General features: G+C 40.2%; 1 pseudogene; it reads right to left on the reverse strand.

Moving 5' to 3' along the window:
• Positions 1–4631: 4631 nt before the first annotated feature.
• LOC147620055 (uncharacterized) lies at positions 4632–22287 on the reverse strand (annotated as a pseudogene).
• Positions 22288–23821: the final 1534 nt, after the last annotated feature.

Raw genomic sequence — 23821 nt, forward strand, 5'->3', positions numbered from 1 at the left:
CATTTGGGAGTTCATGTGTGTATCAAGAGGAGGATACACGTGTGTGTTGCTCATAGAAGATAGGCAAGGAGTGGAGGCATTTGAGCTTTCACATGTTTGGCACCTTGTGGTCTCTGATGAGAGATTAGATCAAAGCACCCTTGAAGAAGCATGCAGTAAGCAAAAGCATGCATAGATGAACTCAATTGGGAGCTTGAAGAGGCCAAATCTATGGTCACATTGAACCTCATGACAGAGGTTTGCTGAGGCAAAAGTAAAGATTGCAGGCAGAGAAATTGCAACAAACACAGTAGAAAGTGTAGCATATGCAGCCATTTAGCTTGCATGAAAGGCAAGCCATATGGAACTGAGTCATATTTTGGATTAGCTTTTGTATGAGTAGCATAGAAAGGCTGCTAAGGGAGGTTGCACTAAGAGGAAAGCGGCCTATAGCGGTTAAGCATAAAGAAAAAGCATAATGGAACGCAACAGAGAGAAGCAAACCCCTACAACAGTAGGGAATGCAACAGTTTTGCTAGCTACAATATCTATGTTGCTGTAGAGCAAAAGAGGAGCCCCGTCATAGAAGGCTGTGAGGAGAGTCATGCTCATGTAAGCAAATCAAAGGAAAGGTCACAATCAACAAGGACTTTGAATCCATGCAGCTAGTTGACAAAGAGCACAAGAGGCAACTGACAGTATCGATGCAAGTGTAGTGTTTCTGTGTGCAACCCAAAGAAGAAGCTCGAAGAAGCTTGAGAGCAATAGTTCGTGAGTGAGGAGTTAAGTAAGCATGGAGTCGGTTCACATAGCTAAGTCTAAGGTCACGATTGTAGTGCAGAAGAAGACTGATGATATCAATTGATGTAGCGGATAATAGAGTTGGAGCAGTTGTAGAAGATGGCGTAGAGAAAAAAAACTGGTCTCCACTGAGCTCATGTGCAAAGCACAGTAGAGCTCTTTGTGAATTGTAGAGAAGTAGCGGCTTGTGAGAAGAAGAGATGCGTTGAAAAAGCCAACCTCAGGAGCACGTCACCAAGCAGCAGTGTACACCACGAGCTTCACAACAAGCAGAGAAGCACGTTACGACTATGGTGAAGATACACAACAATGGACTTGTGGAAGAATACGATGTCAAACCCCGACTGCAGCGTGCATTGCATGTGCCAGCTACCCTGTAGTTTGACGCAAGGCTACAAAAGTTAAAAATATATATATATTTTTTATTTGGTTCTTTAAGGGTACATTCACACACACCAAGTATCTTGCCTTTAATGGGCATATTTGCACTATGTATCCATAATGGAATTATTCACACATACCAAGCTTGTACCACCGGGTAATAACACGCATATACTGTATTCTCTCGTATTTAGCCATGGTTTATTTCACGCTCAAATTTGTTGCCCGACTTCAGCCGCCAAAAGGAAATGTATTTTTTTTTTCACCCATGATTATGAGGGTAACCAAACCCAAGGAGCTAAAAGCTCAAAATGAGAATTTGTATTCACCCAGTGCATGAGGGTTCTCCTACCCGAGGTGAAGGTCTCAAAAGGGATGTATGGTTCTAAAAATGGAACTAGGTTCCCAACTTGAGCAAAACTAGGTGCTCAAAGTGGAGGTGTGGTCCTACCCGAGTTGAGACTCAAAAGTGGATATTGTGCATGTTCCTGCCCTAGCACAATGTGATGTAACACTCTGGTAGCATTGAGAGGGAGTGTAGAAAGGCGTAATGCCTATTGTCGTGTGGGTGATGGGTGAGTGAGAACACCTCGCTTAAGAGGGGGTGTTGAAATATGTAAGCTCGGTTTATGTGTGTGTGGGAAGGCACCCTAGAGGTGCAAGATATTGTGGAAAGATAAGAATGCCACATATGATATTGTATGGTGTGTGAATGTTGAGAGCCACATAAAAGAATGTGGGAAAGGGAGTGCCACATGGTATGATGATGTGTAAAGTGGGATAAGTCTAGAAGGCCTATATCATTGTATGGTTTACAACATATTTCAAGAGAGATATTGTTGAGTGTGCTACTCTCTCTCTCTCTGTGGTGGTCACCATGGAGTTTCTTGTATGGTTTAATCCACCTTAGTGTTTATGCTTAATCTATGTTTATCCACCATGATCAATCCCATATTAGGATTGTCAACACTTTCTTATAGCCCTCACTTACTAGTTTCCTTGCAATAGCAACACTTGGGATTCCTACTTCCTTCTACGTAATAGGATATTACTTTCTTCTAGCCCTCTCTTCTCACCTTCCTATCACCCCTACCCTAGGGCATGGTTGGGTGAAAGAGGGTAGCATTGAGTGGTCCAAGGTCTCGCCAACACCAGCGATCTCCAGCTGCTAGTAGCCCTAAGAACTTGGTAAGTGCCTATTGACAATTAAGAATAATGCGGATAGTTCATGGGAAAATAAATGTAGGTTTGCTTATATACTAAGTGTATTGGCCTGAAAGATGTACTAGGGTACTAAGGAATTGAGTCAGTGTTATCCCTATTGGTCATCTAAGAGGAGAGTAGGTTTGTGATAAGTGAAACAAAACATCTTCTGAAATCATAGACTTCTGAAAATAAATGTAGGTTTGCTTATAAGAATCTTAAGTGCATTGTCCTGAAAGATGTACTAGGGTACTAAGGCATTGAGTCAGTGTTATCCTTGTTGGTCATCTAAGAGGAGAGTAGGTTTGTGATAAGTGGAACAAAACATCTTCTGAAATCAGTCTTTAATACTTATATACAATTATTAAGAATACCAATCCTAATAGTAAAATTATATGAACACTATATTATATTACATTATGTATGTCCATGAAGGTATACAAATGTATGCTGCGAACATCATGGAGTGAGAATTATAAAATGGTGAATAACCCAAGTTGCATTAGGTATCAAAAAAATGATATAGTTTACATGCTTATATACCCATTTCTACTTGATATTCCCAATGACTAAGACCTTTAATAGCATGTTGCCTAGAAAGCTGGTATAGCTGCATCATCCTAAAGATTTGGGCTGCTCAAAGGTGAAGCGCTTTAAGATTATTTGTATGTACATATGCTTACTATATGAATATAGCCTTAGTGCTACCTAGGGCACTGCTATCTCCACCCTCATATTGTGTAAGACCACTTGATTTCTCAGAGTTGAGAGAAGGTTAAGGTCGAAAATGATGTAACTTTGTTATAATACTGTACCCTTGCTTTGGATATGAATAGTTATGTGTTTAAGAGTTTTATGAAAAGGAAGGAAATAAGATTTTTGGATTTGGAAGTTGCTCAGGTTAAAGAAATGATAGGGAGGTAGATCGAATAGAACATACCTGTTGATCGAGAAGTTTGAATTGCAAGAGCATGCATGCATGCATTGTATTGCAATGAGTCCGTGAGTTAGAAGCACCGAGAGAGATTTTCCAGGAGAACCAAAATAACCGAGTAGAACCCATCAAAACAACACATGATCAAACAAGATACGATGGTACTTTATCACTATGTAACAAAACCAAAAAACAAAGACAAAGACAAGTTGCACCTATTGCCAATGAAGATTTTGCATCCACAACAAAAGATTACAGTATACAATTTAGTTTCTTGTTTTTGAATGCATTGTACACAAAATACCCTCGGTATATTTGTAGCTTATGTGAGTTTAATATCGAAAGACTAACAATAAAACAAGATACTAGGCAAAAAGATCACCTTGCAAACAAAATCAAAACACAAATATAAGAGCTAATCTGAATGACTAAGATGAGTCACACTCATCATCAATGAAGACGTTGCGCCCTAGTTGACATTGTTGGACATCCTTCTTGCACCGTTCATCATCCGCCATTGATCTTGCCATTGCTTCAGCATACATCGACAACACACTTTTCCAAGAAACCAAAAGATACATTAACTTTCAGAAATCACCACTCAGAAGGCAAACTGATAGCATCAAAACCAGAACCGTATCATAAATGTCCATGATATGTCAAAACATACACCATATCAAAAACTCCTAGCAATCAAAACCCTATCATAAATATCCATAAGTAGCAAGAAACGTGTAGCTAGTGAAGAGTGAGAGGAGCGATGATTCATGTGGAAACAATATCAAATACACTCAATTTCTAAGCAAAAGTTGTAGATGTACCTCCCAATGATGCCATAATAAAGCAACCAACCAGTCTGATAGTGTTGAAGCAGAAAGGGCCACACCATAATGCACATGGTCCTTTGTACACACATCCCAAACAGGGTATGTGGTTGGTGCATGATGCACCCCTGCAAATAGGAGGCCCAAGAAGATGAAATATGTAGCCCAACCCCACCACTGGCCTCCCCTTCCTAATGTACTCTCTGCCCTTTGGCTTAGTTTTGATCATATGCTCATGTACCACCCCCGCCCAAGTTTTCTCACGACGCCAGATGCAAAATCGCGGCCTATAGCAATGTAGTTGGTAGCTATTGCTATGCACTTGGCATCTCCAAGTAGTTGTAGATCACAATACGCAAGCTCCGACACATATACAAAAGGAGAGGACTTTTTGACAATGATGGGATCTTTAAGGCCTGCAAACAGGAGGTCCAAGAAGATGAAATATGCAGCCCAACCCACTGGCCTGCCCTTCCTAATGTACTCTCTGCCCTTTGGCTTAGTTTTGATCATATGCTCATGTACCGCCCCCGCCCAAGTTTTCTCACGATGCCAGATGCAAAATTGCGGCCTATAGCAATGTAGTTGGTAGCTATCGCTATGCACTTGGCATCTCCAAGTAGTTGTAGATCACAATACGCAAGCTCTGACACATATACAAAAGGAGAGGACTTTTTTACAATGATGGGATCTTTAAGGCCTACATAAAAACCAAATAACCTAGAACTAAAACACAGGGCAAGACCCCAAATAATTGAAACACAATCACAATACAATAAATCATGATAGCAATATCATGTGGAGGTGGCACATCCTCTGGCACATCATCGACATGCTGCTCTTTGCAAAAGTTGAAGAAGGGCAAGCTTCACCTTGCCCCCCAAGACCTTGAAAGCACACATCATCCTTTTAAACATACAACCAACACCAAAAAACCAACACCAAAACAAGAAATAAGTAACCTCACGAAACAAGAATTTATAAAACCTGTATCTTGAGGAGTCCATATCCTTGTAGAGGCTCTTCAACAGAGTCATTACATTTGGTCACGAATCTCCCTCTCTCTCTCAAGCACATGCACCGACACCATATCTATCCACCATGGGCAGTTATCCAACTCCCAACGAGAGAGGTTGTGCATGGGTGGTGGATACGTACAATCCTCCTTGTTGTTAAGCAAGAGCCATTTTCTTGCCCTAACAGGAACCAAGGGAATGTGGCGCTTTTCTTTCAACCACAAAAAGAATCTGCACAATATAAAGAACAATCCACTAAGTTGCCATAAAGATGCACATGAATCATTAGATTTCCATAGCAAAAAAACATACCTATAAACTAGCCTTCTTTGAGCCAGCATCATTTGAATAAGGTCAAGCTTTTAAGAGATCTCAATTCAAGGCTCTTTTCCTTTATCTCAATTTTACTCTCAATAGGGAAAATGTGCTTCCTAGCCTCAAGCTTCACCTCTTTAAAATAGTCAAACATAGGGCAATCTTGCGAAATAATGATTCCTCCAGGCACATTGACATAATCACCTAGAACATGTTGTGCTCTCTAATACACTTTATCAAGCAAGCCCTCTCTTCATAACCAACTACATTAAATTAAAAAACTCATTGAGAAATTGACAATGTATAGGTGAAGCAATGATTTTCAAAAACACTTTAATGATTAAGGTACTTATTTTCTAAATACATGATCCCCATGAGTAAGCCAATAAGCTGCCTTTGTTACCTTATTAGCCTCTAAGAGAGACAACCAAAACACCTTTGTTTCAATTGAAGCATCGCACAAGGCCAACATATTTAGCTTCTCCAAAGTCGTGAAGCTATCGTGTCCCCATTTCAGAGCTCAAACTTTCGTCTGCCATTCATCACCAAGCTTAGGATTAATAACGTTGAGTATCTACAAACCATGTCGACATAATTATGACACATTCTCATATCACATAGTCATGCATCTAGTTTGCAAGAGTTAACACTTACATACCTTCCCAATATAGTCACCAAACCAAGATGCAAGCTGAACGAGCTCCTTCTCCTTCAACCTTTTCAATTCCTCCTCTAACATACTACACCTTGCTTGCTCATGAGTCATTTGAACTTGGCATGAAAAGTCCAAGTCAAAACTTGGCAACAATCTACTACTTTGGTCATAGAAACAAGAGAAAATATTGTTGTACAGCATCGAAGTTCATACCACATAAACTTACATTATAAACTAGTTTTCCCGAATACCTCCTTGTAAGAGGATACCACGGCTCTGACCATTTTGTATACTTATTTCTAATTTGAGCAATCAACCTCCTGTCCCTCTCTGGCAAACCATCCATGTAGTCACTATAGCTTGCCACACAAATGTTGGCACATTTTATAATCTCATCTCTTAGGCTAATGGCCACTAGTGCATGGGTATTCAAACTTGAAAACAAAACAAAACAAAACAAAACAAGTGCATTGGTTTTCAATTTTCAACTAGATAGACATACGCAATGTGTAGACTCAATCATTAAAAAAAAAGCACTCACAAGTTCATTCATTGTAGACTCAATAGCAAGGCAATCTTAGGTACTCTTGTTGGGTCAATCACGGTACACAAAACTCTATAATGCTTCGCTGTCTTCAATCCCGAGACATCATCACGCAATCCCCAAACTTTAGCATATGGGATGAGCTTGCACAATGGGATGGGAGGACATTAAAAATAGCTAAACATCTTGGTTCGATGCAATATGTCTCCTCTCCTATCTATCTAAAGCTTGTTTTCATCCTCGAAATTAACTCTCGAAGGTATCCTTGGCTGAACAATAAAAGGGACAATCTGTAAGCAAGCCTCCAGAGGGCCCATAGTATTATCCACCTCATGAACTGCTCCTATGCTCATATCCCGACTTTGAGCCTCATCTACCTGTGTGTCAGAGTCTACTTGTATATCTGTCTCCGCAACAATACTTGGTCAATATTCTCAACCCAGGTAGATCCTCAACCAACGAGAGCCCCTTCCACGCTTGCCTCTCCCACGGGTAGAAGGGCTATAATAACAAAGAGAAACATGACAATATGCTGTGTCAAAACTGTGTTGGATAGGCTCAAAAATTGAACATTGAGCTTAAGTTTTCAAAAATTACCATTCTAGACATAGCACCAACATATACATTTCTTCTCTCTCTCTCTCTCTCTCTCTCTCTCTCTCTCTCTCTCTCTCTCTCTCTCTCTCTCTCTCTCTCTCACACACACACACACACACACACACACACACACACACACACACACCCCAACATAGAAATTTCTTCTTCTCTCTCTCTCTCTCTCTCTCTCTCTCTCTCTCACACACACACACACACACACACACACACACACACACACACACTTGTGGCCACTTCATCATTATCATCATCAACACAGTACCAAAATCACCATCTTAATAGACAGTTCCCTCATGTTGGGCAGTTCTTTTACTTCTGTATTAAATAGTTCCTATTGGATCAACACCCATAATACACATCATGCCTTTTGAAGGCCACAACACTTGACATAAGTACCACATGTATTACTACAGTTTGGCTTAGTCAACTACAATTATCATGTGTGTGTGTGTGCATTATGCTCCCATGAGATGTACATCATCATCATAATCATCATAAGAAAGGAAAGAAAGCTTTACCACGAGTACCACACCTACTAAAATGATAAGCTCTCTCATCTTTATCTGTAAAGGAAGAGGAAGCCACCCATGCTAAACCACCATTGCCACAAAGGAAATGACAAGCTACACCATTAGATCCTACCATCACTACATGAAAAATGTAGCATCTCATTGCTCAATTGGTAAAGGAGAAAGAAGGTGAATTGGTGGCTAAGGACAGGGCACCCACAAACATGGCCTGTTAGAAGTGTCTCACTTATAGGTGGAATTAAGAGCCAAAGACCAAGAGCTCCTAGCATAGAAAAGCCACTATAAAAAATGCACATAGTATTTAGAAGGCATAATCTACTTGCTAGAAAGACAATTGGTTGAGAGCCATTAGGGAGCTGAAGACCTGATCCAACTCCAAGAGGCCGTGAAGAGGCCAATTCCAGTAGCATATGAAGAGAAATGGAGACCACTCCTAGATAACTTGGTCGAAGCATTCCACCAAGTAAGTACATGATGGCATGCAAATGGAGAGTGAACTTGTAGTTGTTATACTAAGTGGTACAAAGACCAAAAACCCATCATTCATAACATAAGCCATACTTGGATAGCCCAGTGCAGATAGCTTAAAAGTGAAGGGAAATTAGCACCTAGATTACATAAAGCAAGACTACGAGTAGAAAACCTACACGGTGTCATGTCCGACATAGTAATGGTGGCAAGCATCATTAGATAGGCTCTTAGGTAGCCACAGAGGGTTAGTACCATCCCTTTTTGTTGTACATCGAATAGGGGCATTAGGGGAAGGTTGAGGTCTATAGGAGCCCTTTAAGCTGCCATATTATGATTTTAATGACTTTTTGTTAACATGTCAAGTTTCTTTGACTTTAGATACCTTCTTATTCTTCAAATGGCTAGAAGTTTGAATTTCAAAGTTTTTCGCCAAAAGTAAATTTAAAATTGAGTGGGCAAAACCATATCATGTGACATATCTATGGAAAGAGCTCAGCGAGTAGATTCTAGATCTCTAATCTCCGACAAATTTTGAGCCTATATGTAGAAGTTATGGATGTTCGAAATTTCAAAAACTTTTCCCCCCACTTTTTGGGAATGAAAAGTACAAAAAGGCATCTTCTAGAGAATCTTTGACCACCTTTAATCACCCAACATTTTTGTATACATGGCATCACATGATTGGCCCTTTTCTTTAATAACCTTTTAATCACATGGCATCTTAAAGGGCCCCTATAGACCTCAACCTTCCCCTAATGGTTACACTGATACAGTGAGCTATCACATAATCATCATAAGGAGCATGCAACACAAGCTCCTCACCATTTCCAACAGCACCCATATGTACATGACATTAAAAAAACTGTCTGCAGTAGATCGCGTCGTGCGGCCTCCTACAGGCAGTTTTTTTTATGTCATGTACATCTGAAGAGGCTATGGCATGTTGTGCATTTCCAACATCTTAAGCAACTATGGCATGTTGTCCACAAAGAAAAATTGAAGCGGCTGTCGCGCGGCCTCCTACAGGCAGTTTTTTTTATGTCATGTACATCTGAAGAGGCTATGGCATGTTGTGCATTTCCAACATCTTAAGCAGCTATGGCATGTTGTCCACAAAAAAAAATTGAAGCGGGTATGGCATGATGTCATGTATATATGAAGAGGCTATGGCATGTTGTCCATAAAAAATTTGCCTTTGTGGGAGGCCGCGCCAATGCGGCCTCTTGCATGAAGTTTTTTTTATGTCGATAATTTCATGAAAAGTAAGCAAAGAAAGAGCAAGGACCCAAGTTCACCATTAAAATGAGGAGAGATGTAGAGATTGTGGATGATGGATAAGAAAAACTGCATGCAGGAGGCCACACCGACAGGACCTCCTGAACTGCAGGCAGATTTTTTATGTCATATACATCATCACCTCTTTTCAAAAAGCAAGGCAAACTTCACCTCCTCTTACATAGGCAGCTCAGGAGCAAAGTCAAGGATGCGGATCCTACACTCTCCACCTCAAAAACTTACCAGAGCCCAAGTCCTCTTCCAGGATGCTATCTAGTTTTTTTTAGGTGGATCATTTCATAAAGCTCTCTCCCTCTCTCTCTCACTACTAACTCACAAAAACTCTTCAAAAAAAGTTACATGTATCAGGTAAATTTTTTTGAAGAGTGTGTGTGTGTGTGTGTGTGTGTGTGTGTGAGAGAGAGAGAGAGAGAGAGAGAGAGAGAGAGAGAGAGAGAGAGAGATCCCTGGGGGGTTTGGACGATTTCTGGTGTGCTCAACCCGTCATTTACGCTGAAGGCAGAAAGAGATATAAGGCTCTGGTGTTATGCTAGGGTTTCACAGAGGAGTCGAATTTGATATATTTTTTATACTTAAGTGTTGTTACATAAGTGTTGTTACATTTCCATTGTGAAAATATTTTTTATACTTAAGTGTTGTTACATTTCCATTGAGAAGGTATAATAGAAGATAGCCTTGAGGGCCTTCCATTGAGAAGGGCCTAGGTTGCAATATAGAAACTTTAGGGTAGACTACGAACCCTACAAATGTGAAGTCTAGACTCGAAAAAAAACCTAGCTACGATTCACTAGAACTTTTCTTGATGCTGTAGGGAGGAAACATCCATGTCTCTATCTGGCATCCCTAGTTTGAATGGCAGATAAGATAGATTCATCTTTGCCTATGAAAGGTTCTCCCATCAATCTCACCAAACTAAGGAGCAATTTTCCAAGCATATGCGACGAGTCCTCTTTAACTTAACATTGAGTCCTCACTTCATGTGAAATCCTAGAAGAGACAAACGAACCCTATATAGGTGCAACTCACCATTTTTTACACTTATTTGCGTCTACTTTCTTTGCAACAATGTAATATTGTGATGAACTATTTTTTGTTGTGGCGTCTATGTCATATGCGACACTGTTGGGGATAAAAATCGTTGTGATAAGGTTACGACTTCATTGTTTGGAATGTTTCGCTTGGAAAATCTCGCTCCGGGTTTGGAAATTCCTTGAATCAGCAGACATGCAAAAATTTTTATCCATCGAGAACATCTAGGGTGGTGGATTATTCATTTTAGGAAGCTCTTTTATGCCCTTTGCAAGCCCTATTTTTTTGTAGGCTTTTTAAAGGGCTTGCTGGCCGGAATCATGAATAGACTCACGCTGACAAATGAGTATTAGGGGTGGAGAAGATAAATATAGAAGAGAAAAGGAAGGAAACATAATTGAGGTGCGTAGAGGACCAGAGAAGGGCGTACCTTATCATTGCTTAAGCAGAACCCAACAATACCTAGCACAAGAAAATTATTTTTGGAGCACAAAAAAATGAGCAGTCACATAGCACCACACTATTCGAAGTAGCTGAGGGAATGTTGGGACTGTATTTGATGAAGGCGTTCCAACGAACGTGCTGCACGAATGGTGCGCTTCAGTGCTAGGGCCCGCCGCCTGCATGTCCCCCCAAAAGCACCAGAGATGCAAGCCACACTGGAGCAAAACATGCCATGTGCGAACCATCATCATAATCATCATAAGGAAGAAAGGAAAGAAAGCTTTACCACCACGAGTACCACACCTACCAAAATGATAAGCTCTCTCATCTTTATCATTAAAGGAAGAGGAAGCCACCCATGCTAAACCACCATTGCCACAAAGGAAATAACAAGCTACACCATTAGATCCTACCATCACTACATGAAAATTGTAGCATCTCATTGCTCAATTGGTAAAGGAGAAAGAAGGTGAATTGGTGGCTAAGGACAAGGCACCCACAAACACGGCCCGTTAGAAGTGTCCCACTTACAGGTGGAATTAAGAGCCAAAGACCAAGAGCTCCTAACATAGAAAAGCCACTACAAAAAACCACTTGTGGACACTCTTGTGTCATAGCAACCAGCCCAATCTGAGTCCGAAAAAGCATGTAAATCTGGCGGCAACGATCCCCCCCCTTGGGATAAAACAACCCAAGATGTATGGTGCCACTCAAGTAGCGAAAGATGTGTCTAACTGCCTTCCAATGCTGAGACCCTAAGCTATGCATAAACCTGCTCACCTGTGAGACTACAAACTGAATGTCCGGCCTCGTAATGCATACATAAATAAGGCAACCAACAACTGTCTGATAAAGTGTGACATCAAAGTGATCTCCAGCATCATGAAGACTCAACTTCAAACCTGTCTCCATTGGAGTAGCAATAGGCTTGCAGTCTTCAAGGCCAAATCTCCGCAACAATGTCTCAATATACTTTGTCTGACACAAAGCAATACCTCCATCACACTGCTTAAATTGTATCCCCAAATATTCAGCCTATGCAAATTTCAAACAATGTCTCAATATACTTTGTCTGACACAAAGCAATACCTCCATCACACTGCTTAAATTGTATCCCCAAATATTCAGCCTATGCAGATTTCAAACGACATCATAGATCAACCTATTTCTGATGCAAATTTACAGGATGTAATTTCTGAGGATAGGGCTGAAAATGAGCAGGCTAGAAATATGCCTAAATGGCTGGTGCCAACCTTGCGTGATAGTAAAATTGATGCACCTATATCTAGTCGTACTCATTCAGGTTTTCAGCATGCCTCTTATGCATCAGATTGTTATGCTTTGGCTGTGTCTAGTATGTATGAAGAGAACCTCTTTCATTTGATGAGGCACAAAAATAAAAAAATTGGTTGGCTGCAATGCAAAGTGAATATGATGCTATAATGAAGAATGGTACATGGTCTTTATGTGATTTGCCTATTGGTAAAAAGGCCATTGGATGTAAGTGGATTTTTAAGTTGAAACGAAAGCCAGATGGCAGTGTTGATTGCTATAAGGCTAGACTTATTGCAAAGGGTTATGCTCAAGAAAAGGGCATTGATTTTGATGAGACCTTTGCTCCCACTTGTCGTATGACTACCATTCGTAGCATTTGTGCATTGGCAGCTCTTAATGGTTGAAATGTACATCAGTTGGACATAAAGACTGCGTTCTTGAATGGAGATTTGCATGAGGAGGTGTATGTATCGCAGCCTCGTGGTTTTGTTCAAAAAGGGCACGAAAACAAAGTGTGCAAGTTGAAAAAGGCTTTATATGGTTTAAAGCAAGCTCCACGAGCTCTGATACCAATTGTTGGAATTAGGGTTGCAGGAAAGCACACAAAGCTTGGAGAAGAAGAAGCAAGAATGCACACAACACACAATGTATTAGATTGTGTCAATGTACAAAAGATAAGTTAGCCCTCGAAGGATGGGCGTATATACAAGCCGGGGGAAAAAACCTCCTAAAGAGGGAAAAAGTACCCCGGCAGTCCTAAGTGTGTTCACACACATCACTGCCTATATATATATATGGCAACAAGATCATCTAACATTTCATTTTCATTTATGTAGCATTTTCTCTTGCATCATCACCCTTACAACTACCATGCACAGTATCACATTGTGGTGGGCTGAATATTTTGCTGCATCATTGCCATTGCTATTCTCAAGCATATTTCCACCCTAAGATATAGTTCTTGCTACACCATCACGCTTCTTGTTTATACTTGCTTGTGCTGTAGGTGTTTCTGTATCATGGCCCTCACTCTTATCTTCTAGAGTATCAATCTTTGCCTTCTCTACAAATTTAGGTTGGCCATCACCCTTAGCAGCACAATTAGCCTTTGGCTGCTTTACTCTATTGACATACCTACATTTCCTCTTACAATCTCTTTATCACCTTTGGCTTTGACTTGTCTACCATCCTGCTTTTTCGCCTCTGTAACATCCTTATCATGTTCACCACCTTGGACATGGGTGAAATCTAGGTCCACTGTTTTCACCACTTGGGACTTGGATGCCATCCAAGTTTACCTCGCTATCATCCGCATGATGCTCTCTTGTAATAGATTCTTTGAAAGTCAATGGTATATGCTGAATAAAGTATGTTATGTTACATTCTTCTCCTCCTATTCACCACCTGGGACCTGGGTGCCATCCAGGTTTACCTCTATCATCCACATGATGCTCTCTTGTAACACATTCTTTGAAAGTCAATGGTATATGTTAAATAAAATATGTTATGTTATATGCTTACTACAATTACAAATCACCACAATTATTGAAATCCCTTCCATTCTTGGCACTTGAAAGTGTCCCATGAGTAGGCATGGGACTCGGCTACGTTGTGGCTTTTGGTTGGACCTTGCTTGGGAGACCGCATGCTTAATAGAGAATCGATTATTTACAAAGCCACATGCATAATCAAATCCAAAGTCAAAGCTGCTTGAATCTTTCTCTCTTTCATTTTTTCCCCTTGTTTTTGAGTCAAGATGCCGATCCTGTGTTATAGTGTAAGAACCTGACACCATGCTTTTTTCCTGAACATGGATACCTTGAAGGCATCCAAGTGTAACACACACATTTATTCTTCTCTTCTCTTCTTCCTCTCTCACACTAAGGAAGGTGGAATACTTGACATACTCCTTTGGCATACTTTAAAGTCGATCTAAGTAAATATTAAACTAGGACCAAATCCTTAATGGTTATCCAAGTAATAACTAGGAAAGTGATAGATCAGTCTCAGAGAATGATGCAAGAAAGCACTTAAACAAACATTGAATGGAGAATTATAAAAAATATTGAAATTGAAAACAATAGCATTATTTGAGGATGGGTTTAGAATACACCTAGTTAGTTGTATGGTTAGGAAGTCGGTCTGTAAAATTATATTTTGAGAGCTTCCATTGTTGCTTCATGTGAACCTAAAAAAGAATCTTCAAAATTGTTGCAACATGTTGTCATCAGATAGCCACAACTCATACGCTGGGTCCAAACCAATGTTACGATGTTCGTCATCCTCATAGTTTGATTCCAATAGAAATGCCTCCTTTGGTGTATAAGGCAATGGTGTGAGTGCATCCTCCCTGTGATATGGCATGGGTACTATTGGAATGTGAGCTAAGTAGCTGCCGCCCGCTAGCTAAGCTATCTAGGAAATGACCCACCATGCTCCAGAAGGGGACAAGGAGTCGATAACATTATTTCATAGAATGACGGTGTAAGTGCATAAGCTCTTGTCCTCCTCTCCTACTCTAATATCTCTTCCTATGCATTCCATACTTGATAGGTCCTCCCATTGGGTAAAGTGCACACTCGTCATCATCATGTCATTGTGGGGTCTCTCCTACCATGGACTCCAAGAGTTATGTCCCGTAGCGCCTAAAATAAGTTCTTCAATATCAGAATAAGTAAGATATTGTAGACAACATGCGATGCTCACAAATAAGACATGGTCCAAGGGAATGAAACTGTAGGTAGAACAGGTCCACAAAGGTGGCTCCACAACATTGCTTTCCTAATGGTGTATAAAATTATCATGAGTGCGTTTGGAAAGGAGGAATACTTAGCTGCCCTTGATAGTACCAATCTAGACAATCCAGGTCTAGGATAGGATCACTCATATCAATCCATGAAAAGTCTATGCTCACAGCCGGTAGCATCATACTTTCATTCTCTTATTTTGAAATGTACTCTTTCTCATCATCTTTTTTAATTTTTATTATTAGTCAAATTTTTAGTATGTATATAGATGCTATATTGTTGTACATGTTGGTGTAAGCTATAGTATCATAGGTTAGCTTTTTCCAACAACAGGCTCCTTCTTGATATGGACATGAAATTTTTCAGGGAGCAGAACATGGGGATAAAAGTGATGATATTAGCATAAGTCTCCCCTTCTTGCTTTCTATCATACCTTGACTTCACGGAAGGTATTGTAGGTTTTTTATAACCATCCCTTCCAACTATGCTCCATCAGTGCTTGTTTGCTAGGAGAACCCTTTGTTACCTATTGCGGCATATCAATCTCTAGCTTTAAGAGTGGTAAGGAGCTTTCATAAGACCGGATGGAGCTTATGGGTTCTCTCATAGATGAAAAATGGAGTTAACACTTGTGGTAAGGAAATTTGTACTTGCGTAGTGGGTTGTTCTAGGGATACCAATGGGATTGGGGCTTGGATAGCCAACAATGGTTTTGTAACATTTTGTGATGTAGAAGCTTCTCCGGGCCATCAATCACCCTACCTCTTGTGATAGGGTTTCTCTTTGGGATCCAAACTTGGTTGGGTATTTGTGGTAAAGGTTCTCCTACAATATTTTAATATCAAAATAAGAACCTTATTGGTGCTCTCTGCTTGGCCATTTGCCTATGGGTAATATGGCATTGATTTGCAGTGTGCGATCATGAATGTGCTAGTGAGATTTTTGATAACATCATTGATGAAATACTTACCTTGATCACTCACTAGCTCAAATAGACATCCAAAGTGGGTAATGATGTTCTTATAGATAAACTTAGCATAGTTGCCATGCCATCGGCTTTTTGTGAAGCTCTTGCTTTAGCCCATTTGGTTACATAATCTGTGGCAACAATGATGAAGCGTGATTGTGTGCCACGTGCAATAGGACTAATAGGGCCAATGAAATCTAAGTCCCATTTTTCAAAAGGCTGGTCGAGGATGTAGTGATATCATGTCCTTCTTCCATTAGGAAAATATTGAACTCTCAAAAGGGCCCTGTAAGGGTCTTCTCTCTCTTCCTTAGATCAAGGAAAAGAAGAGAGAAGAACTATAAAATAAGGACTCTCTCTCTCTCTCTCTTCTTTTACAAATCCATGGATAGTTTTTATGTTATCTTGTATAGATTTTCTCCAAATTTGAATATCTCCTCATTAAAGTATCTTTTTTTTTATATGCAAGTAGATATAAAATATAAAATATCTCCTCACTAAAGTATCTTTTTTTTTATATGCAAGTAGATATAAAATATGCAAGTAGATATAAAATATGTGAAGCACGTGCTACGTTTTCAGTGCAAGATATGCTACAATCTGTAAAGTCGAGCAAAGAAAATTGAGTTTATGATTAGATTTGAATAAAAACTTTTATCAGCAAGACCATGCACGTAAATACCTCTCTTTTCCATCTACTCTGTGATGGGTTATCTCGATGTTTGATCTTAATTGCATCTAGCATTAATCTCAAACACAGAGAGAACCCATCACAGAGTAGATGCTAGATGCAATTAAGATCAAACATCGAGATAACCCATCACAGAGTAGATGGAAAAGAGAGGTATTTACGTGCATGGTCTTGCTGATAAAAGTTTTTATTCAAATCCAATCATAAACTCAATTTTCTTTGCTCGACTTTGAAATATTTATTGCAACCAGATTGTAGCATATCTTGCACTGAAAACGTAGCACGTGCTTCACATATTTTATATCTACTTGCATATAAAGCTTTGTAAAAAAAAGATACTTTAATGAGGAGATATCCAAATTTGGAGAAAATCTATACAAGATAACATAAAAACTATCCATGGATTTGTAAAAGAAGAGAGAGAGAGAGAGAGAGAGAGAGTCCTTATTTTATAGTTCTTCTCTCTTCTTTTCCTTGATCTAAGGAAGAGAGAGAAGACCCTTACAGGGCCCTTTTGAGAGTTCAATATTTTCCTAATGGAAGAAGGACATGATATCACTACATCCTCGACCAGCCTTTTGAAAAATAGGACTTAGATTTCATTGGCCCTATTAGTCCTATTGCACGTGGCACACAATCACGCTTCATCATTATTGCCACAGATTATGTAACCAAATGGGCTGAAGCAAGAGCTTCACAAAAAGCCGATGGCTTGGCAACTATGCTAAGTTTATCTATAAGAACATCATTACCCACTTTGGATGTCTATTTGAGCTAGTGAGTGATCAAGGTAAGTATTTCATCAATGATGTTATCAAAAATCTCACTAGCACATTCATGATCGCACACTGCAAATCAATGCCATATTACCCATAGGCAAATGGCCAAGCAGAGAGCACCAATAAGGTTCTTATTTTGATATTAAAATATTGTAGGAGAACCTTTACCACAAATACCCAACCAAGTTTGGATCCCAAAGAGAAACCCTATCACAAGAGGTAGGGTGATTGATGGCCCGGAGAAGCTTCTACATCACAAAATGTTACAAAACCATTGTTGGCTATCCAAGCCCCAATCCCATTGGTATCCCTAGAACAACCCACTACGCAAGTACAAATTTCCTTACCACAAGTGTTAACTCCATTTTTCATCTATGAGAGAACCCATAAGCTCCATCCGGTCTTATGAAAGCTCCTTACCACTCTTAAAGCTAGAGATTGATATGCCGCAACAGGTAACAAAGGGTTCTCCTAGCAAACAAGCACTGATGGAGCATAGTTGGAAGGGATGGTTATAAAAAACCTACAATACCTTCCGTGAAGTCAAGGTATGATAGAAAGCAAGAAGGGGAGACTTATGCTAATATCATCACTTTTATCCCCATGTTCTGCTCCCTGAAAAATTTCATGTCCATATCAAGAAGGAGCCTGTTGTTGGAAAAAGCTAACCTATGATACTATAGCTTACACCAACATGTACAACAATATAGCATCTATACACATACTAAAAATTTGACTAATAATAAAAATTAAAAAAGATGATGAGAAAGAGTACATTTCAAAATAAGAGAATGAAAGTATGATGCTACCGACTGTGAGCATAGACTTTTCATGGATTGATATGAGTGATCCTATCCTAGACCTAGATTGATATGAGTGATCCTATCCTAGACCTAGATTGTCTAGATTGGTACTATCAAGGGCAGCTAAGTATTCCTCCTTTCCAGACCCACTCATGATAATTTTATACACCATTAGGGAAGCAATGTTGTGGAGCCACCTTTGTGGACATGTTCTACCTACAGTTTCAGTCCCTTGGACCATGTCTTATTTGTGAGCATCGCATGTTGTCTACAATATCTTACTTATTCTAATATTGAAGAACTTATTTTAGGCGCTACGGGACATAACTCTTGGAGTCCATGGTAGGAGGGACCCCACAATGACATGATGATGATGAGTGTGCACTTTACCCAATGGGAGGACCTATCAAGTATGGAATGCATAGGAAGAGATATTAGAGTAGGAGAGGAGGACAAGAGCTTATGCACTTACACCGTCATTCTATGAAATAATGTTATCGACTCCTTGTCCCCTTTCTGGAGCATGGTGGGTCATTTCCTAGATAGCTTAGCTAGCGGGCGACAGCTACTTAGCTCACATTCCAATTGTACCCATGCCATATCACAGGGAGGATGCACTCACACCATTGCCTTATACACCAAAGGAGGCATTTCTATTGGAATCAAACTATGACGATGACGAACATCGTAACATTGGGTTGGACCCAGCGTATGAGTTGTGGCTATCTGATGACAACATGTTGCAACGATTTTGAAGATTCTTTTTTAGGTTCACATGAAGCAACAATGGAAGCTCTCAAAATATAATTTTACAGACCGACTTCCTAACCATACAACTAACTAGGTGTATTCTAAACCCATCCTCAAATAATGCTATTGTCTTCAATTTCAATATTTTTTATAATTCTCCATTCAATGTTTGTTTAAGTGCTTTCTTGCATCGTTCTCTGAGACTGATCCTAGTTATTACTTGGATAACCATTAAGGATTTGGTCCTAGTTTAATATTTACTTAGATCGACTTTAAAGTATGCCAAAGGAGTATGTCAAGTATTCCACCTTCCTTAGTGTGAGAGAGGAAGAAGAGAAGAGAAGAATAAATGTGTGTGTTACTCACTTGGATGCCTTCAAGGTATCCATGTTCAGGAAAAAAGCATGGTGTCAGGTTCTTACACTATAACACAGGATCAGCATCTTGACTCAAAAACAAGGGGAAAAAATGAAAGAGAGAAAGATTCAAGCAGCTTTGACTTTGGATTTGATTATGCATGTGGCTTTGTAAATAATCGATTCTCTATTAAGCATGCGGTCTCCCAAGCAAGGTCCAACTAAAAGCCACAACGTAGCCGAGTCCCATGCCTACTCATGGGACACTTTCAAGTGCCAAGAATGGAAGGGATTTCAATAATTGTGGTGATTTGTAATTGTAGTAAGCATATAACATAGCATATTTTATTTAACATATACCATTGACTTTCAAAGAATGTGTTACAAGAGAGCATCATGTGGATGATAGAGGTAAACCTAGATGGCACCTAGGTCCCAGGTGGTAAATAGGAGGAGAAGAATGTAACATAACATACTTTATTCAGCATATACCATTGACTTTCAAAGAATCTATTACAAGAGAGCATCATGCGGATGATAGCGAGGTAAACTTGGATGGCATCCAAGTCCCAAGTGGTGAAAACAGTGGACCTAGATTTCACCCATGTCCAAGGTGGTGAACATGATAAGGATGTCACAGAGGCGAAAAAGCAGGATGGTAGACAAGTCAAAGCCAAAGGTGATAAAGAGATTGTAAGAGGAAATGTAGGTATGTCAATAGAGTAAAGCAGCCAGAGGCTAATTGTGCTGCTAAGGGTGATGGCCAACCTAAATTTGTAGAGAAGGCAAAGATTGATACTCTAGAAGATAAGAGTGAGAGCCATGATACAGAAACACCTACAGCACAAGCAAGTATAAACAAGAAGAGTGATGGTGTAGCAAGAACTGTATCTCAGGGTGGAAATATGCTTGAGAATAGCAATGGCAATGATGCAGCAAAATATTCAGCCCACCACAATGTGATATTGTGCATGGTAGTTGTAAGGGTGATGATGCAAGAGAAAATGCTACATAAATGAAAATGAAATGTTAGATGATCTTGTTTCCATATATATATAGGCAGTGATGTGTGTGAACACACTTAGGACTGCCGGGGCACTTTTTCCCTCTTTAGGAGGTTTTTTCCCCCGGCTTGTATATACGCCCATCCTTCTAGGGCTAACTTACCTTTTGTACATTGACACAATCTAATACATTGTGTGTTGTGTGCATTCTTGCTTCTTCTTCTCCAAGCTTTGTGTGCTTTCCTGCAACCCTAATTCCAACAATTGGTATCAGAGCTCGTGGAGCTTGCTTTAAACCATATAAAGCCTTTTTCAACCTGCACACTTTGTTTTCCTGCCCTTTTTGAACAAAACCACGAAGCTGCGATACATACACTAGCACACACCAATCTTACCTCGGTACATAGCCCAACAGTCTCAAGGTAGCCATATGCATTGTGGTGAAGCACAACAATGCGATATACTATCACTAAGTCTGAAACTCGATAGAACCTCTCCACCCACCTAATCAAATCTCATGCGGCAAAGTGAGAGGAGCGATGATTCATGTGGAAACAATATCAAATACACTCAATTTCTAAGCAAAAGTTGTAGATGTATCTCCCAATGATGCCATAATAAAGCAACCAACCGGAGTCTGATAGTGTTGAAGCAGAAAGGGCCACACCATAACGCACATGGTCCTCTGTACACACATCCCAAATAGGGTATGTGGTTGGTGCATGATGCACCTCTGCAAACAGGAGGTCCAAGAAGATGAAATATGCAGCCCAACCCACTGGCCTCCCCTTCCTAATGTACTCTCTGCCCTTTGGCTTAGTTTTGATCATATGCTCATGTACCGCCCCCCTGCCCAAGTTATCTCATGCCAGATGCAAAATCGCGGCCTATAGCTGGTAGCTATCGCTATGCACTTAGCATCTCCAAGTAGTTGTAGATCACCATACGCAAAAGTCCAAGTCTAAACTTGGCAACAATCTACTACTTTTATCAAGAAACAAGAGAAAATATTGTTGTGCATCGAAGTTCATACCACATGAACTTACATTATAAACTAGTTTTCCCAAATACCTCCTTTTTGAAAGAGGATACCACGGCTCTGACCATTTTGTATACTTATTTCTAATTTGAGCAATCAACCTCTTGTCCCTCTCTGGCAAACCATCCATGTAGTCACTATAGCTTGCCACACAAATGTTGGCACATTTTATAATCTCATCTCTTAGGCTAATGGCCACTAGTGCATGGGTATTCAAACTTGAAAACAAAACAAAACAAAACAAGTGCATTGGTTTTCAATTTTCAACTAGATAGACATATGCAATGTGTAGATGTAATCATTACAAAAATGCACTCACAAGTTCATTCATTGTAGACTCAATAGCAAGGCAATCTTAGGTACTCTTGTTGGGTCAATCACGGTACACAAAACTCTATAATGCTTCTCTTTTGTTTGAGAGAACCTTTCCCTTATTTTGCGGATTGCCATGCAACTGTCCTATGGTTGCCCTCCCACACATAGAGCATCCTATTTGGCAACACATGGAGTTCTGGCCTTTCTTCTATCTCCGTTTCAAACTCCGTGTTTATGTCTTGTCAAATAGGGTCCCATCTTGCCAATACCTCACCCCCGACCAAATTATCCTCTGAGGTCCACATAGAAACAATAAATGCTCCTTTGTCTTGAACATAACCCTCTTTTCCAAAAGCTGTCTTCAATCCCGAGACATCATCATGCAATCCCCAAACTTTAGCATATGGGATGAGCAAACATCCATGTCCCTGTCTGGCATCCCTAGTTTGAATGGCAGATAAGATAGATTCATCTTTGCCTATGAAAGGTTCTCCCACCAAACTAAGGAGTAATTTTCCAAGCATATGCGACGAGTCCTCTTCAACTTAACATTGAGTCCTCACTTCATGTGAAATCCTAGAAGAGACAAACGAACCTTATATAGGTGCAACTCACCATTTTTTATACTTCTGGAGCAGGACAAAATGCCTCTAAAAGGGCTCTGGCGCTGGACTGATATTGAGAATGTCAGTGAGAGTGAGTGAGAAAAAGCAAGAAAGATATTAAGAGTTAGAGCTTTATAAATTAGAAGTTATCCAGAAATGAAATTAGAAAATTTTGGCTATTGGGGGTCATGAAGGACAAGGAGAGATTCCAACCTTGGAGACTTGGTTGGCTTGGTGGGATATAAGGGCATATCATTGGGGTGCTTGGTTCGTGAGCTTAAGATGTTTTGGTGTTTTTGTGCCAACGACAAACCTCACCGAAAATGAACATGCAAGCATGCGAGCTTCTGTGGGGTACAAGTCTCATATCTCATTGTATGAAGCTATGGGTGCAAACATGGCATGCGAGCTTCTGTGGGGTACAAGTCTCATATCTCATTGTATGAAGCTATGGGTGCAAACATGGCATGTGAGCTTCTGTGGGGTACAAGTCTCATATCTCATTGTATGAAGCTATGGGTGGTGCAAACATGGCATTTGCCATGTTGCACAGTGTTAAGTATAATGCATACCTTAAAGGGCTACGAGCATCAACTGGGTCGGGCATTCATGATTTGATGGAGAGACTTTTCAATCAAAATATGAGAAGTTCATCTGGTAGGAGATTAGTAGACATGACACATTCATCAATGCAAGAAATGTACATCAATAGTCCAGAGATGAATCGTGCAAGTATCAATCAATGTAGTGTTTGCAAGAAAAGACTAATCTTTGTTGATGCTTGTGTGATCTTGGAAGATGACAGTCATAGACCAGATTACGTGACAGTAATAGTGTCTGAAGGAGCAAGGAAACAAGAATGTGCGAGGGATGGGCAAGAGACCTTATGGCCCGAGACAAAGCTGGCAAAAAAATGTGGGCAATTCGAAGAACTGAGGCAAGGAAAAAAGTGACTTGTTTTGGCAATTTGGCAGGGCAAAGTGAGAGATGTGGGAGATAAACGAGGATGCAGATGGTGGTGGTCAAGGAGTGGCTACATCATGCTTTTGGCAGGGCAAAGTGAGAGATGTGGGAGATAAACGAGGATGCAGATGGTGGTGGTCAAGGAGTGGCTACATCATGCTTTTGGGGCCATAGAAAGTACCATGCATCAGGATCACGCACTGGTGGGGTGGTGGAAGGTTACATGTGGTTCTGCAACACTTCAAATACGCATGCTTGGGATGTTCATGATCTTGTGGTTGGACCATTGGGCCTAGCATCAAGGGTGTGGCCAGTTGAAGATTGGACATGTTTGCTGCCTCATGAAGTACAATTGTTGCAAGGTAACGGTTTTATGCTACAGGGGGTGGGACCCCTAAAGCTTCCACGTAAAACGGGAGGTGGAAGCAGAGTTTCGAGTGGTTTTCACCCGAAGTACAGAGATGGAAAAATTATCAAGTGGAGATCAAAG

Source organism: Cibotium barometz, chromosome 32 (genome assembly GCF_041138505.1).
Source record: "Cibotium barometz isolate CiBa-2024 chromosome 32, ASM4113850v1, whole genome shotgun sequence".
Classification (NCBI taxonomy): Eukaryota; Viridiplantae; Streptophyta; class Polypodiopsida; order Cyatheales; family Cibotiaceae; genus Cibotium; species Cibotium barometz.